The following is a 6,000-nucleotide window of genomic DNA, read 5'->3' on the forward strand; positions in this document are numbered from 1 at the left end:
AGACCTTTGGTTTCTTTAGGCTAACTTGATAGCTTTAGCTTAGCACGTAGCTGGTGACTAGCTTTTTCAATCTGCGATAACATTGCATTAACAGAAGCGCAAAACAGCCCTAGTCACTTTACTGGAACCTAAGCTTATCTACACACTTCCTGCTGGCTACTGCAGCTTGGGAAAATGCACGGTTACAGTACTTCTCTACACACACCGGACAGGAGAGTTTACTTTCCATAACAACAGCCACCAGGCTACGTCACATGCACACAGAACCTGTCTTAAAGGAGAAGGCTTGGCCGGTAACATTAGTCATGGAAAATGAGAACTGTGCGTGGCAGCAAAGAAATTATAGCAAGATGCGTTTGAGTTAATTTTCCTTACTTAACATCATAAGTCCTGTGAATAAAACACATGTCTCAGTGTTAAAACATATCAACATATGCTGCATGGCCAGCATACTTGTGCCTGCCAGTTAAGATACAAAGAAGCCAAAAAGTCTCTCTAACTTATCAGATGTTTATATATAGACCATCGTACAAGACAACAGTTTTATAACTAAAAGTTGAACGGCAGCCTTTTCCTGTCCACCAGCTGCAAAGTGCAAATTTTAACAGAGATAAAGCATTTAATCCTTTACAGTGTGTTTAACATTCAGTAACATTTTCTTGCCATCACTACAGTCACTCCACAGCCAAACAGGTGTAAGGACTCTTGTACTGTTAGTACAAAGAAGAAGATGACTGCGGTTCAGGCTCCACTATGACTGTATGAGAATAATGATGATGACGAAGATGTCGATGATGTTGATGACAGTGATGATTTGTCTTACATTGCTTGTTTTCAGCACCTTGCATCAGTGACTGGCTTGCATATTTATGTACGTGTAACTCCACGCTGCCAAACCATCTCCCCACTTGGACACATAAAGTTGAAACTTGAACTTAAAACACCCCACTCATTATTCTTTCAGTCTCTCTCTCTCCTCCTGATCACCCCTTCCCTCTTCTACCCGTCCCATAACCCACCTCCCCCGTTCCACTGAGGACCCAGAGCCCTTATGCAACCCAATCAGGACCCTATTTAGGGAAATCAAGTTAAATAAACTGTGATGTGAACCGAATCCAAATAGGGACTCTTATATAAGAATGAGGTTGCTTCATAGATGAATGGCTCTTGGAATGGACATGGATTCCCAAGGCCTGTATTTATTTTCATTACCATTGGAATAGCTTCGCCTGTGAGCGCTGTGCTGAACCAAGACGGAGAGCAAATGTGAAAGAAATTCATCCTTACTCATTTAATCTTAAAGAGTCACTCCCCAATCCCACGGTTTAAACATGCAACTAAGTGATTGATTTTTTTTCAATAAACCGCACTCAGTGAATCAAAAGTTTCCCAGGTCGATTAGCGGAGGGCTATGGGAAGCTTGTAGTTACAAGTGCAGGTTTATGCGTGAGTTGGTTCATCTGTGTGTTACTGGATCACATTCCTCATCTTGGTGCCGGTCCGCCCTGGCACATCGGGATCACACCTGCGAACTGCTGGCTTAAAGTGCCTCCTGCAGAATCTGTGTTTTCTGACAGGAGACAATGCAAATAATCCCTAAGAAATCAAACGTTTTGTTATCAGTTATGAGTGCTGTATGATTTGGATCAGGGATATGGATTTCTACACGAGGCTATGACGCATGATTCTGTCAGCACATATGACACACATAATATTATGCAGGAAGACTTAAATGTGCAGACAGAACAGCACAGAGAAAATTGTATTTGTTTTTAAGATGAGATGAAACTTTAATGATCCTGCAGGGAAACTGGGTGGTCGCAGCGGTTACGTACTGCAGAGTGATTCATTGAGGGAAGAAAGGAATATAGTAAACATAAGGTATTTAACATGACAATATGAGTCATTGCATGATAGGGGTCAACATGTCAGTCATACACAGTCCTGTAGGTTTGGTTTCAGAGTAGAGGGGGACAATCTCGGGTGCTTCACCCATACAGAGATAAAAACACTTTAAATCTGAATACATACATTTATTACCAAGTAAAACATATATAATGACGCCCTTCTTCATCACTTTGATGAATTAGACAATGTAATTAGAAGTGTGGCCTAAATTTCTTATTATTTCTTTATTATTTTTTATGCTCTGACCCTAAAAATTATTTTGTTCCTTGGATGGAGAACTGATACAGATGAGGCAAGTGCTATATTTACATCTCCGACCATAAACAAACAAATCAAACAAAAAAATTAATAACATAAATTGCATGTATTTTCCAAAAACATAAAGAGCGTTTTTGAGCCCTGAGTAGTGTCTGTAGGGCTTCCAGTAAGGCTGTGTATAGCTCCAACAAGCTCCTGTAACTTGGATCATATATTCTCAAAGGGACAGTTCACACCAAAATCAAAAAGATATTTTTTCCTCTTACCTGTAGTGCGTTCTATCAATCTAGATCATTTTGGTGTAAGTAGCCTGATATCGGCCATAGAGATGTCTGCCTTCTGTCCGATATAATGGAACTAGATAGCACTCAGCTTGTGGTGCTCAGAGCGCCCAAAAAATACATTTGAAAACTCAACAGCAATGTCTTTTTACAGAAATCACAACCTGGTTACTCAAGATAATCCACAGACCTTGTTTTATGTAGGAACTATTTTTTCTCTACCAAACTACACCCACCAAATGTATCACTGCACAGAAGGAGGCGTGCATCTACTCATGGATGAGAGGCTCGTGCTTGTGACAGTGCGAGATGTAAACATTAATGGTGTCCTCCTTGGCTGAGCTGTAATGCTAGCTAGCTCAGTGGTGCTATGTCAGCTAGCAGTAGATGCACGCTTCCTTCTGCGCGGTGACACAGTTAAGTTTTTCCAAATGAATTTTTTTGACAAACAAAGAAATTAATGAAAATATGGATGACATGAGGTACACAAAAGACAAATAAGATATTAGATATAGATAGAAGAAGATAAGATTCCGAAACTAATGACATATGTGCAATGTTAAAAAATAAGTGAAGTTTGGAGTGTGAAGAAAACTGAGGAAAATACACTGTAGTCACTGTTCTCTTTATGCGTGTTTGTCAGTTTTAGAAACTGATATCATTTCCCAATGCTAAGCACTTGGCTTGCTCCGTTCACTGTGTGTCGGGCTAAACATTGACATTGGCTGTGCGATGAGTGGTTGGAATATGCTGGAAAAGGAGATTACCATTTCCCAAAGTCAGACTAAACTGTGCCCCGCTTTCTGTCTGAATCGCTGATGAATGACAGAGAACAGAAAAGAAGCACATAAAGACGAAGATGACAGTGAGGATGATGATGATGATGATGATGTGGAAGGGGGGCGTTTAAGAGATCCATCTCTTGTGTATGAGCCTGAGGAAGACAAGGCTTCATACACATCTCAGCTGACACCCCATTTTAGCCTCTGTTCAAGTCATTCGGTAATCCCACTCTCTTCAAACGAGGCCTGGTTCCCAAAACAAACATGGCTGAATGAGCCTTGTCCACCTCAGCGTCGAATATGAGACACAGGTGCTGCTCTTTAATCCCAGCTGGCGTGTATAACTGTTATCTTTGTATATAAATATCAAGATATATTGATGTACTGTTTTGATCTACAATACAGGAATAGCTTTGCAGGAGCATTAAGAGTTAAGGCTGTGTTTATGTGTTGTGTAAGCATGACAACGCCATAGATAGGACAAAAACATTCATCATTTCTTCCTCTCACTCCCTCCATCCCTCACTGTGTGCCCAGGCTGCTTCCTGTAGCTGAGCTCAGCACTGACATCTGCTGCCCGTCCCTCTGCCTTGACCTTTGCCCTAATGTAGCGGATAAGGATGTGTCAGTGGGAACCGGTAGGGTCAGGTGGGGTCTCAGTCCTGGGATCCTGGTTCCTGGCTGCTCTGCGGGCCTCGCCGTCCCTCCCTGTATCGAGCCCTCCACATGTGTTTCCTGTTGTTTTTCAAGCTAGCAGCACTGCGTCGGCCCACCGCACCGAGGCAGGGGCCTTTTCCTGAGGCTTTGTTTGGCCTGGCCTCTGGGAATGGCTTAAATTTAGGTGTATGTGACAGAATACCCCTCGACCCCCACAGTCACCATGTGTGCCACAGTCAATACAGTTGAGTCTCGTAAAGACTGGCCTTCTTTTTCTTTTTTCTTCACTCCTCTCACCTCCCATTTCTGTCCAAATTTATAACTAGAGAACGGAAGATCTGGTCTGTCTTCAACTGTAGGGAAGAGGGGGGCGGGGGAGGACTGTGTGTTAATGTGTGTGTTGTCATACAAATATCTATCAGCCCAATACCGACCTTATATTAAGTACCAGATGTGTTTAAATCATGTCACTTAGTATAGGTGAAGTGATCTTTAAACTAACTAACTACAGACCAGATGGGCAGTTGAGCACAAAAGTTCATTCTTAACCTTTGAAACAGTAGTTTGATGATAAAATCTTTACTCAAGGTCCACTTGCTACCTTTTCCCAGTGCTTTCATCTCATAGTCTTCATTAGCAAATAGTTTTCTCATCTCAGTAGTTGTCATGTGACCTATGGAAGTATGAAGGACCATCTTTAAAAGGACCCTCCAATGTACTACGACCTGTTATCACGTGATACATACCAAGGTCACATAATAGCAACTGATGTGAGCAGTGCACCAAACAACTTTTCGAGCAAGGTAACTGTCACAGACAAATTTCCATAGCCTCAGTTGGTGCACACTCTGGTGATCATTCGGTGTAAGATGGTCATAAAACTCAGTCGGAGCTGTCTTAAGTCAGTCTTGGAGTGAGTAAGGGCCTGTACTTAATTTGGTGTGTATCTGATCCACTAACTGGCACTTATTTTTAGTAAGTTGTGCTTAACAGCTCCAGAAAAAGCCAGTGAGTAGACTTTTGGTTAAAACTCAATGTCACAATGTCCCTTTGTCTACAGGCTTAGTCACACTTATATTTAAAACAGCAACTTTTTGTGGCAAAATCAGTTTAATTCGATGGAATGGCAAAGTAAATCCCTAACTTTGTGTCAGTTTCTTTTTTGGTAAACTTTGGCACACACATTTGCTGTAATGCTGTTTCAAATACTGATTTTGGGCCATTTTGGAAAAGCTGAGTACTAAGCCTTATGTGTTTTTAATGAAAAAAATGTAACATATCTAATGAAAATGAATGTTACACTTCTATTCATGTTTACATGCAGCTGTGCATACTCTGATTAACATGCCCCAACGTTTATCACACAAAAATATAGTGGAGCAGCTAGGGTCACTTGTGCCATTTTGCCTCTGCGCTTTTTCAAAGTTTCCCCTTGTAGTGGACTTGTTGGACCGTGTGAACACAGCCTCCCTCTTTCATTCCTTCAGCTACCCTCTTGAAAAGTTCGATGTAGTTAGATGTTACTACTTGGTTTGTGTACAGCGCACACCAGTACTACCAAATACTCTGTATACACGTCGACATAATGCTCCTTAAACCTGAATAATACCAGTATATCCCACATGTAGTAATTGGAAAATGCTACAGGCCTAATTCGGTACATCCAAACAGAATATGGTGTTTACATGATCTGTATCAAGTTCACAATATTGTCATATTTGGAATTATACTGGAATATTAGTGCTCATGTAAACATATCCAGTGACTAGCTCTAGCTATTAGTGGGTGTAGCTTAAAATGGGTATGCATGGCACTGGAGCTGTTGTGGCACTTCAGAGAAAAGTTTATAGCTGATGGTTTTATCTGCTCTGGCTGATCGTAGTCAAGCAGTGTACAGCAATGTTTCTTTCAGCCTCTTGCTCTTGCTGCACGTCTGCTGCTTTAGTGATTGCAAAGGGGTAAAGTCACACATGACAACTATGACTGGTCAACAACAACTTCCCACAGTGCCCCCAGCTGCATATCTGCTGTAGATGCACTGCCACTGCTTTATTACTGCACTGTGCTAAAATCACAGATGAAAGATTCGACTACAGTGATGCACAGTGTTGACT

Source organism: Epinephelus moara, chromosome 19 (assembly GCF_006386435.1).
Source record: "Epinephelus moara isolate mb chromosome 19, YSFRI_EMoa_1.0, whole genome shotgun sequence".
NCBI classification, from domain to species: Eukaryota; Metazoa; Chordata; class Actinopteri; order Perciformes; family Serranidae; genus Epinephelus; species Epinephelus moara.